At 38.8% G+C, this 13,238-nt stretch overlaps 1 protein-coding gene across 3 annotated transcripts in view; it reads left to right on the forward strand.

Moving 5' to 3' along the window:
* Positions 1-13,238, forward strand: part of COMMD10 (COMM domain containing 10) — a 217,298-nt gene that overhangs the window by 136,799 nt on the left and 67,261 nt on the right. The window lies entirely within an intron of this gene.

Genomic DNA, 13,238 nt, shown 5'->3' on the forward strand with positions numbered 1-13,238 from the left:
TCAAACTGAGATGTGAATGCCAGCCTCCCCCCAACTAGCTGGGGGGCTTCCTCCTTCACATCGGTCTCTGAACTTTGTTTTAGTGTGATTCAAATGTGTGCTCCAGCAAAATGACAAATTATCGCAGGACCTGGACCTTTGGGTTGCCATGAAAATGGTCATTGAGTATCAAGAGTCTGTGTAAGGATACGGGTTCTGTGTATCTAAAATTATCTGCTACATTTTGTGTCTGTTTGCATACCCTTATACCCTTTTTGTTTGTTTGTTTTTCTGAGAAGAGGCCTGTAGCATTTACAAGGACTATCAAGTCTGTAAATCCAGAAAGGGTAAGGACCGATGCGTTCCTCACCTCTTCAGAGGTCTTTTACATTGAATAAACATTTGCCATCTCATTTCCTTGATAGGCAGTATATACATCTGGAGAAATGAAGATACCGTGTGAGTTTATTTATCACTGTCATTTTCATTTTACATTTTGTGGCCTTTTCATAATTTACTGGTATTTCTTTTTTATGTGAATTCATATCTAATGCAAATGCAATGTCAATGAATGTGATGGATAAAATGTGAACGATGTTTTATGTAGTTTTATTATGTGTCGTCAGCATTGTCTTATAAAGATGTAAGTATATAAAGAAAGTTTACTTACATTAAAGAGAGTACCTCAGAATATTTTAAGCACTATAGCTAGCTAGCATTGATGCATTATGGTCAAGTTCATTTCATTGAGAGGAATACAATAGAAATAATATTGAGCCAAGCCTTGTTATATCTAACTTTTATAAAATGGGGCAATTAAAAAGATGTTGGTGAGGGTTTTATTCAGTGTTTTGCTTATGTATATAGTATTTAGTTTAAATATAAATGGCTTTTGCCCTTATTCTCATCTGTTTATCTTTGATATCTTAATATTGCCTAATTATTTGTAGATGAATGAAGAGCTTTTTATTTTTTCCTTGAAGATTTCCTTTGTGAGGAAAATTTGGGTATAAATATCGGGGGATATACTGAGTGCCGTGAAGAAAAACGGTTTTTTTTCCTTCTTCCTATCAGGGTTAAAATGGAAAAGCTCCTGTTGAGGTTGCTGTCCTGTGGGAAAGGAAAAGCCTTATCATTTACAGAATTTAATATCAAGGGACAGTTGTTCTGAAGTAAGACATCCCAGACCATTACAGCACTGATACTTCTTTTCTCCAGTTAGATTAGAAGTTTAATCCTAAAAGAACACATTGTCCAATATTTTTGGATTCGGTGTTTTTGCAGACAAAAGAAGCACTTTAACGTTAAGGAAATCTTTTTTCCTTTGATATGTATTTTTAACCATGACCTATAGTTTTTGTTATTGGAAAAAGACTAGGTAGCAAACTGATCCGAAGATTTCACATTCGGGAGAAAATATGAATTTCTCCAGAAGTTTTATTTGTAATATTTCCTATTGTGTTTCTGTTAATTCAGATTATTTTACTCACTGCTCAATTGTTTGCATTACAAAGATTAAAGCTGATCACCCAGATTACGTACAGTGTGTATATGTGTACAACCTTTACATGAACCAGAAATGTTTTTTTGTGCGCTTAGTGGAAACATAAGACAAATCTGATATTCTCATAGAAAGTTTTTAGAGCATTCAGTTATATTTTTGAAGAAGACCCATATTTTCACCACAATTACTATAAACAACACAGTTAATCAGCAGTAAATTTTATCACGTTTAGCACGGAACTTTCAAAACTGGGTATAAATTAAACATACCAGCATGGAATTGTAATTTTGTTCAAGTTTCTATTATCTTTTTTAATTCCTGCACTACCAACACAAAGGTGAAAACTTTTAAATTAGGATTGTAGGATTCACAAAGATTTAGGGAGGAAGAGGTTTTAATAGAGCGTTTTAAAGATACTTTTGAGTAAACACATTGATTAAATAGCCATGAAGAAACAATGACATATATTTTTACAAAAGACGTTTTTTTTTTTTTTTTTTTTTTCAACGTTTATTTATTTTTGGGACAGAGAGAGACAGAGCATGAACGGGGGAGGGCCACAGAGAGAGGGAGACACAGAATCGGAAACAGGCTCCAGGCTCCGAGCCATCAGCCCAGAGCCTGACGCGGGGCTCGAACTCACGGACCGCGAGATCGTGACCTGGCTGAAGTCGGACGCTTAACCGACTGCGCCACCCACGCGCCCCAAGACGTTTTTTATTAATTCTGAAAATAATAGATGACCATTATAGAAGATTTAGAAAATACAGAGAGTATAAAGAAGGAAAAAAATTCCCCCCAGTTCCACCACCCCTAATCAACCACTCTTAACGGTAAACTTCTTACAAATATTCCCTACTGTGTAGATTGGGGTTGTTTATAAGTTTACACAATAGAAACAGGTTTGCCTTGCATAGTTTCTGAGGATACTTACTTATGAAAACAGAACACAATTTTCTAAATAAGCTGACCCAACTTAGTAAACATAATTAACAGGTCTTTATTTGGACCTTTAGGAACAGTACATGGGCTGGCTGTAGGAGTTTCCCTGATCCAGGTTTGGCATAAATTTGGGGGAAGCAGGAAAAGTGGAGCCAAATACCTAGGAAGCAGTCTCTTATAAGACAGGGTAGAAAAAAAAGGGAGAACCCTTTAGGGCCAGTCGTGGGTGGTAGAGTAATAAAGAGCTCAAAAAAACCTTGCACTTAGTTTTTTATCATTGGAATGTTTTTTTTTAATGTTTATTTATTTTTGAGAGAGAAAAAGAGACCGAGCACAAGCAGGGGAGGGGCAGAGAGAGAGGGAGACACAGAATCTGAAGCAGGCTCCAGGCTCTGAGCTGTCAGCACAGAGACCCACATGGACCTCAGTCTCATGAACCATGAGATCATGACCTGAGCCAAAGTCGGACGCTTAAGTGGCCGAGTCACCCAGGTGCCCCTATCATTAGAACATTTTAACTAGCCTTGACTGGGGCTTTGACTCCTCCCCCACATGAACCTTCTTTAGAGAGTGTTATGGACTCCCGTTATTTCCCCAAAATTCATATGTTGAAGCCCTAGCCCCTAATGCAATTGTATTTGGAGATAGGTCCTTTAAAGAGGTAATTAAGGTTAATTGAGGTCATAAGCGTGGGTTCCTGATCCAGTATGACTAGTGTCCTTTTAAGAAGAGGAAGAGAGATCAGGGATACATGTGCACAGAAGAGGCCTTGTGAAGACAAAGCAAGAAGGCGGCGACCTGCAAGCCAAGGAAAGAGGCCTCAGGAGAAACCCACCCTGCTAGTATCTGATCTTCAATTTCTTCCAGAACTGTGAAAGTAAATTTCTGTTGTTTAAGCCACCCAGTCTGTGGTATTCGGTATGGCAGCTCTAGCAAACTAATATTTGAGAAAAACGTTTTGTGTTTGTTTGTTTTTCTAAAGGAAAAGTGTGGTAGGTAGAATAATGGCTCCCCCCAAATATCAGGTATTAATCCCTGGACCTTGTGCATATTATCTAATAAGGAAAAGCATCTCTGCAGATTTGATGAAGTTAAGGATCTTGAGATGGAGAGATTATTCTGGAGTATCTGGGTAGGCTCTAAACGTAATCACAGATTCCTTTTGAGAGGCAGAGGGAGATTTGACAGACGTACATAGGAGAAGTTGAGGGGATCTCTAGGGTAGAGACTGGAGTGACATGGCCTCAAGTCAAGAAATACTAAAGGAGATTCCCAGAGGGTACAGTCCTGTGACAACTAAGGGTTTGGCCCAGTGCATCTGTTTGCAGACATGTGAGTGAATACATTTGTGTTGTTTCAGCCATCAAGTTTGTGGTCGTTTGCTACCGCAGCTGTATGTAGCACACTAAACACAATCTACTGACTAAATCTACCAAGTCCTGTTGGGCATCTATCCATGCCGTCTGAGGGTTTTGTATCCTACGCTGTTGGCTTTTGTTTTATGAAATAATGAATTATATTGATGATTTTTCTATCATTGAACCATCGTGTTATTCTTGTAAAAGCTCTGCTTAATTTTGGTATTTTAATTTGTTTTTAATACCCCAGTGGATTTGATAATAATTTGATGATGGTTTCACATTTTTTTTTTTCTTACCGTATGAAGGAATGAAATTGGTCTCTAGTTTTCCTTATTTATACTGTCTTTGTCAGGGTTTGGTCATAAGGTTATGTCAGATTTGTTTACCTATGTAGCCGGAGCCCAGATTACGCCAACTTTGAAAACCGGTCATCAAAGCTGAACCTTCCTATGATAGACATTTGGGAGCTGTTGTTGGTTATTCTTTTATATGTATATAGTTTATTTATTTTGAGAGACAGAGAGAGAGAGAGAGAGAGAGAGAGAGAAAATCCCAAATAGGCTGTGGGCTATCAGCGCACAGCCCGATGTGGGGCTCAGTCTCATGAACCGTGAGATCATGACCTGATCTGAAATTAAGAGTCAAATGCATAACTGACCAAGCCACCTAGCACCCCTTGTTGGTTCTTAAGCAGTAGAGAGACCTCATAAAAGGGGCAGGAGTTAGATACTAAGCCATAAGAGTGCATCCAGCGTCATCTATAATTACCTATAGAGCATTATCAGGTATTATAGTATCAGGTAACAAGTCCAGGTATTGAATTTCTCAGACATACTGCACTCCATCCATGTTCTTGAGGAGCGAAGACTTACGTGCATTATGGGGCATTCGGTCAGAAAGCAAACTCTAAGGCACTGGAAAATGTCCTAGTAGGTGATGAAGAGTTGACCATACTTATCTTTGCCTCGTGATCCTTTCATTCCATTCTGTTCTTGCCTGGATGAGGTAGGCATCATCGAGTCATAAACTTCGGGAAAGTTAGGGGATGATAAGGAAGGATTGGTATAGATCACAGTTTCTGAGCTGATGGCCTTAGACTCTGTTGAGAGAAGGAAGAAGAGGGTTATTGCTAAGGATCCACTGACCTATATGTAACCCAAGCAGTATCTGAGCACTGAAAAATAAAACGGCACACATTTGTTACTTCAGATTTTCACGTATACTCATTTATTTCATAACCCGTCTCAATCACCAAATGAACAATTAGGTTTTTGAATTTGTGGAACATCTAGTCGTTCATGTTTTTAAGCAATAAGTAATAAGAGCTTATACTTCTTGTCCCATGGGAATATGTCAAGTGTCTTGTTTTTGTGTTTTTAAAGCGACCATCTTCTAAATAAACACCAGTCCCTTCATCTTACTGCTGAGGATATTCATGGTGATACAGTCCCTCATGTTCACACTCCCAGTCGGTCACAGACTCCTGGTAGGAGCCTGTGTTCTCCAGATCCCTTAGAAAGGCTATGAAAAAGACTTCTGAGATTTACAGTACTAATTACTGATGTTTAACTTTGAAAAAGTATAGACACCTGCATCTCTAGACATAGAGATACGTATACACAGTACAGGTTACGTATAGATCGAAAGGTATACTGTCACTTTTTGAAAGTTACAGGATAGCTTCTGTTTTTATAAAATTGTTCTTAAATAAAAACTTTTTCTTTTTGTACTTTCAATTTAGTGAGCTATGTGCGAGGTGGCTCTCCCGGTTGTTTTGGACGTTAGGTTTCAGTTTCAGCCACTGTTCTTTGTTTAAATGGGTTGTAAGTCAAGAAGGAAGTAGAGGTTGATTTTTGGAGTCCTTTATCTTCTGAGATTTTTTTTCTTCCCAGAGGAAGAATAACTAGATAGATAAATAGATATATGGGAGGACAGACAGTTCAACCAGGAAACGAAAACAAATAAACCTGCACAGCAGGTTTGTGAGAAGATGTACCGAGTCCCTTCATACGTGTATGTCCTTCGGTGAGCGCGCGGGTGTAGGGATGCCTAGTACACCAGCCAGCATTGCTAAGTATGTGAATATATTGCAACTAGACATGGGATCGAGGGTGGAACACTTATGAATGCTCCCTGGGGTGTTAAGGAGTTGGGGAGGACACAGAATACAATCAAGAAGAAATTGTGATGTCTTACTGTCTAGGGATAATTGAGCTCCATTTAAGCCTGCTACTCTGTTTTCATGAAAATGTTCCTCAAGTTGAAAAGAATAAATAGTAAGGCAGTTTACGTGGATCTTAAGAAAAGTAGGTTTTGACTGTTGGAATTAAATTTTAATTCAAGTTTAATTTGGAAATCCACTTATCCTGAAATCTCTCTTTCCATGAAAACATGGAAACTTGTACTATGGATTAGAATTATTAGAAAACATGGAAACTTGTAATATGGTTAACAATTATGGTTTCTGTACCTATTAGACTATCAAACTCTTATATTCCAAAGGGTTTTACATTGACTCATTGACTCATCTAGTTAAATGGGAATGTGGTTTTAAAAGTAGAACAGAATCTCCTTGTAATCGTAAATTGACACAGTGTTTTATGAGCAAATTTAACATTCTTTTCAGAAACATGAGGTTGGACAGAAAGATAACCTTACAAGAAATTACCTCAGTTATTCATTTGGCCTTTTTGTTCACAAAAGAAACTAGAATTCAAATGAAAACAACATTTAGACTTTCTTTTAATGTTATGGTTATTTTAATTGATTGGTGTTTGCAGACTGCTATTAAGTAGACTATATAAAATATTTAATAGTATTTTGTGTTATTTTAGCTTTCTTTGTCCGTGCTTGTTATTTCTTTCAAGTTGACGTCTTTCACTGTATTTTTGCTGTCCACCTGTAAATTATATACTGGACGTCTTTACAGGAGTCAGATATATTCTATATTAAATGATTTTTTTCTTTATTAAAAAAAAACAAGAGAAAGGGTGAAGAAGTGAAATCTAGGAGCTACTTTGGAAATGTCACTGTATTTCTACTTATTCACTAATGGCGAATGTAAAATAAGTTAAATTTATATACCAGGGGAAAAGGTTTTCACTACAAGATAATATGTGAAGTGAAAAATGATGAATATGGTTATTCATATTTTGTCTGAATGCTATTTATTTATTTATTTATTCATTCATTTATTTATTTATATTTTAGAGAGAGAGTGCGTGAGCAGGGGAAAGGGGACTGGGGCAGAGGGAGAAAGAGTAAGAATCCTAAGCAGACTCCATGCCCAGCCCGGAGCCCAACTCGGGACTTGATCCCATGACCCTGGGATCATGACCTGAGCCGTAATCAAGAGTCAGTCTTAACCGACTGAGCCACCCAGGCTCTTGATTTCAGCTCAGGTCATGATCTGATGGTTCATGAGATCAAGCCCTACAATCAGGTTCTGTGCTGACAGCATGGAACCTGCTTGGGATCCTCTCTCTCCTTCTCTCTGCCCCTTCCCTGTTTGTACTCTCTTTCTCTCAAAATAAAAAACTTAAAGTTTTTTTTCTATATTTTTTTCCTGAAATTTTATAGTTTTATAGAGGAAAGGATAGTCTTTCAACAAGGGGTGTTGGGACAATTAGATAGCTGTATGGTCTATTCTTCATTTCATATAATTCCCTGGTGGTACCTTTGTCTAAAATCAGTTCATCATAAATGGAAGGGTTTATTTCTGGACTCTCTGTTACGCTGCATTGATTTAAATGTCCATCTTTAGACCAATACCACATCATCTTGATTGCTGTAGCTTTATAGCAGGTTTTTGAAATTGCATTAAATAATTCCTTCTTCCTTTCTCAAAATTATTTTGCCTACTTTACATTCTTTGCATTTCCATATGTATATTAAGATCAGTTTGGTAGCTTTCAGTGAATAGATGTTATGCTTTTGTTGCTAAATTTATTGCGAAGGATTTTATTTTCTTAGAAGCTCTTATGAGTTGAATTATTTTCTCAATTTCACTTTTGAATTGTTGCTGGTACACAGAGATACAATTTACACGGGCCTTGTAACCCATGACTTTCCTCAATGGTTTCTCAGTTCGAGTAGTTTTTGGAGGGGGCGAATCTCTCAGGTTTTTCTACATACAAGGGTCATGTTATCTGAGAATATGCAAACACTTTACTTGTTTTCAAATGTGTTTGCTTTCCATTTTTCTCCCTTACGGTATTTCACATTCCAAAACTACCTGTACATTGTTGAGTAAAAGTGATGGCAGCGTCTTTATGTAGTTTGTTTGCATTTTAATCTAGTGTTTTATCACTGCTGTCTCTGGCATTTTGTGTGACCACTTCAGTCATGACCAGAACATGAACTTAGTTGATTTTAATAGTGCATATTAAAAAAAGAAAAGAAAGAAAGAAACCTCTAAATGTTCAAATTTAAGTGAAGTTTTTCGATATTAACTTATACCTTAACTCTTCCATTTCCATGTTGATAGTTAATACCTTTTTTTTTTTAAGGGCTAGCATATTTCTATTTTAGCTGATGGGCTCTCTGCAGCTTCTATCAGTTTGTGTGTTTGTGCATTTAATAGTACAGCTAAAGCCACTATTGACTCCTCACCACTGTCAGATTTCTAGGCATTTGGGTGGAAAATAATTTGGCATTGGTCGTGGTGGTTATTGGAGAACTGAGAATTAAAAGGCAAGGCAAATATTTTTATTCTCAAAGGAAAATTTTCGGTCCTGCTGTGTTGTTGAACACTTTGTTCTCTTGTGAACTAACCCATTTTTAGGTTTTCTGTGATGACTAGCATTGTAACCATGAATTTATGTGGCCAGAATTTATTGACTGTTCCCAGGTTAAATCAGTAAACAGTAATGTTATGTTATTGTCCTTTGATGTGGGAGTGTTTTCTCTAAGAGTCAGACTTTTGTTTCTCCAGCTTGTCCAACATATTACCTCTATTATTAGTTATTTTGATATAGTTCCATGAACTTACTGAGTTTTACAGCTGGAAGAAGAGAACAGATGATTAGAACTGCAATCTACTTACTTAATTGATGAAAAAACTCAAGTGCAACCAGTTAAAACACTTCAAGTGGTTTAATACTAATGGGCAGTGTCAGAACTAGCTCTTGAACCTTGCTTCCCCACCTGTTCTGGTATACCTAAGTTGACTTCCTCCTCAGAAAACTTAGAATGGTGTGACTTCCAAGAAGCTTTCATGTCCTGGGGCACCTGTGTGGCTCAGTCAGTTAAGCGTCCGACTCTTGCTTTCGGCTCAGGTCACAATCTTATGGTTGCATGAGTTCAAGCTCCGTGTCAGGCTCTGCGGTGACATCACAGAGTCTGCTTGGGATTCTCTCCCCCCCCCTTTGCCCTCCCCCCATTCACGCTGTCTCTCTTTCAGAAATAAATAAATAAACTTAAAAAAAAAAAGCTTTCATGTCTCTTTCAAGAAACCATCCCACCTCAAAATCATACAGTTTTCTTACTATCTATATCTATATTTGATTAGCACATACAGCTTCTTTTGTTTCTTCAGTTATCAGAGTCTCCATAAGCTGCAAAATACATATTTTTAAAATTTACTTGGAATGAAACATCAGTAAGTATGTGGTTGTGATTTTTTTCTAAAAACTGTAGAAGAAATTTGTTCCAACCTGAAACTAATTTTAATTTCATTTTAATTATAGAGCGTGCTTGTTTTATGCACATTATCTACTAAATGGAAAAGAGATCTGGAGATGGGCAGATAAACAAAAAGAATCACCCTAGGCACATTGTATAATACCCTGTCTAGTGTTGTAACATAAGGTTGGGATATTGGAATGTCTCAAATAACGGCAGAGATTCCTGCTGTCTCTCTCTCTTTCCCTTCCTACTTCCCTCCCTCCCTTCCTTCTTTCTTTAACTAGTCCTGTCCTAAATCATAGCTCTTTTTTTTAAAAGGCCCTTTGAGGGGCGCCTGGGTGGCTCAGTCGGTTAAGCGTCCGACTTCGGCTCAGGTCATGATCTCACAGTCTGTGAGTTCGAGCCCCGCGTCAGGCTCTGTGCTGACAGCTCAGAGCCTGGAGCCCATTTCAGATTCTGTGTCTCCCTCTCTCTCTGCCCCTCCCCTGTTCATGCTCTGTCTCTCTCTGTCTCAAAAATAAATAAACATTAAAAAAAAAATTAAAAAAAAAAAAGGCCCTTTGAGTACACTGGGACTTGGATGTTTGGTGTACTGTTACCTTAAGTTTACTCAAGGCGGAAACTTAGGACTCAGTCCTCAATTCCTTTCTTGCGTTCCCCCATCCGTGTTTCAGCCATATTGCTTATCTCTTCAAATGATTATCTTGAATCCACTTTTCCTCCCGTATATCTGTTGCCACCTGTTCCAAAGTGTCATTGTTCTTTGACTTTCCAGATTCCCACTTTCCTCTCTAATCCATTGTTACACAGTTTACAGTTGACCTTCTTAAAATGTTATTTGGATAACCTCACTCCCTGCATAAACCACTTTCCAGTAACTCTCCATTGTACTTAGTATAACATCTAGACTCTTTTTTGCTTATGATACCTTTTCCAGTGGGCCCAACTCTCTTGCTCTCCCACCTAATCTCATTCATTGACCAATCATACTGATATCCTTGTAGTTCCTTACATGCTGGTATCTTTCTGCTCCACTTGAATCACGATGCTTTTTCATCTGCCCAGAACTCTTTTTCCAGCTTAGCACACAGCTAACTCGTTCCCTCTACTTTCTTAACTCAAATAGATGTCCTTAGAAAGGTGTACCATGAACACCATACCCATCCTGGTCAATTGTTACCTTCATTTTTACCTGTTATTATGGCTTGCAGTTCTTTTTGCCTGTTTCCTTGTATTTTTGTTTTTCTAAAATTTAAACTTCATGAGGGTAGGAGATCCTAAACACACTGTCTGGTCCATAGTAAGCATTCAGTTTTTACCAACTGCTTGAATGAAAGTTAGAGTGTTTTTGGACAAGTAGCTCAGCTTAAGCTAGAATGTCTGTAGGGGGGAAGAAAAGAACCTGTAAAATGTAATTGATTTTATCTAATCTTGCATTTTAAATGTGGCCATAAATTTATTTTGTGACTGTTAAATACAGCATTCAGTATGTAACATTAGACTGTAAATGTGTCTTAAAAATTTAAGCGCCACTGTTCCAGACTACTTATCAACTGAAATTATGTCCTGCTTAAAGATTTATCATTTTTAAATGATTGTACATAAAATAGCATGACCATTTTGTATTCAGTCTTCTCATTTGTGATATTTCCTGTCATGTATGCTTACCATTTATTGCTTATTTTGAGGAATTTATATAGTTTGTTTCCTATGGAGCGCATACCAAGAGTTTTATAATTCGAGTGGTAAACATTTTCTGACTTTCACTTTTTAGAAGCCAAGCGGTAGTTGGGTCCAAAGTGGAGCACAGACAGTTGGGCATATTCACATGGTTAGGTTGTGAGGAAGATCCAAGTTGTGGGACCCACATTCCCATTTGTGAGCTGCAGAAGGCTGAGTTCCTAAGGTTGGATGGGAAACTGGAGATCAGCCTGACAAGACTTCAGTTGCCTTCATTCTTAGCCTCACTGCAAGCCCCTTGAGTTGGAGGAAATTCATCTTCTGCCCTTATCCTGAGGAGCAGTGATTTCTCGGTATGGATGAAACACCTGGAGAATTCCGGCATATTGGAGAAACACTTTAAGTACTACACAGCCCTACTCAGAATACTTAAACTCTACCCCTCTCCTGGTCACCTTCAACGGGGAGACTGGGATCATGGTTCACGGCTGTTGCCATGTTGCTGCTTCTAGCCTTAGGTAATGATACTCCCAGAGTTCCATTCTGTGGACTCTCAGTCAGGCCGCCAAACAGAATATGCTTCTGGAGCACAGGTCTTACCAAAACATCCCTAAGCTCCTACCACCCCTTACCTTCCACGGAACCTCGGACAAATTCTAAGCTCAGTTCCATTATCAAATGAGGTTAAATCATAGCATCACCTTCCTCCTAACATCATTGTGAGAATTCAGTGTGTTAATGCATACTAAAGTGTTTTTCACGGCAGCTGGCACTAGGCAGATATCATTGGTTGTGGTTGTCATCATCGTGGTTAAGGAAACCGCCCCCCCCCCCGCCCCAACAGCACCATTAGAGATCCTATAAAGAGTATCAGGGAGGGAAGACTACTTTTTTAAGCATTCTAGAATTAGAAGTCTGTTCTGGGGTATGTACTCTTACCCTGACCTCCACTCTTTGCAAAATGATTCCCTCTCCCTCATGACATTTGTCAGAATAGAACATTTTCAGAGGCTCAAGGCACACCATTCTGGGAGTCAGTGTCCATTCACATTAATGGGAATAGCCCTGTGATCTTTGTTCATGTCCTACCTGTCACCTACCCCAGATTTTTCTGGTAGCCCCCCAGGACGGTGTCACTAGTGCACACAGGCTCCGCATGTTCCCCTACTCTTGTCTTGTCATGGATTTGCAGGAGCATAGACCCTTGCCACCACCTCTGTAATGCCTGCCCTGGGGGGTTCTTCCTCATTAAGATGCTGTCTGTTAATGTCTATTGGAGCTTCCAAAATGGCATTGCGTTCACTTTAATAAATGCCGCTGTGCTTGGACTCCAGGTCTCACAGAATCCTTCCTAAAAACAACTTTTGTCTATAGGCCTAGCCCTAGTTTTTCCTCCCTTACCTGTCCTCGTCTGCCACCAGGTGTTGTTAGGCTTCCGCTCTGTGTGCGGGTCAGGCCGTACGTCCACTTGGGGAATGTCCCTATTCTCCCATCCCATCCCACCACGGACATCCAGATACCTCTGGGTCCCAGCATGACTTCAGCCACACTGAAATTCCATACTTATTCATCAAAATTGCAGTGATGATTTATTATACCGTACCCCTCATATACTATTAGGAGTTTATCATATAGGCAAGTTGCTAATCTTGACAGTTGAAGACATTAAACACTTGTCAGACTTCATCTAACTTCTCTTTGATTTTGCACAAATTCACGTTATTTCTGTGTTCAAGGCCCAAGGTATTGGGAAATGTGCCTCTTCTGCTCACTCTGCCTGACTCTGTCTCACTCTCTTTGGCCTTTCTACTTTATGAGGATGGTAAGCAGCACCCATTTCTATCAGTATGACAGGTTCACCCTTCTTGACATAAGTCAGAGTTGATCGTTTAAAATGAATTCTGGGGCACCTGGGTGGCACAGTCAGTTAAGCATTTGACTCTTGGTTTTGGTTCAGGTCATGATCTCATGGTTCATGAGTTCCAACCCCACATCGGGCTCCACACTGATGTTGCAGAGCCTGCTTGGGATTCTGTGTCGACTTCTCTCTGACCCTCCCCCACTTGTGCTCTCTCTCCCTCTTTCTCAAAATAAATAAACTTAAAAAAAAATTTTTTTTAAATAATCCTTACTTTAATACTAGATTC

Source organism: Lynx canadensis, chromosome A1 (genome assembly GCF_007474595.2).
Source record: "Lynx canadensis isolate LIC74 chromosome A1, mLynCan4.pri.v2, whole genome shotgun sequence".
In the NCBI taxonomy this organism is placed as follows: domain Eukaryota; kingdom Metazoa; phylum Chordata; class Mammalia; order Carnivora; family Felidae; genus Lynx; species Lynx canadensis.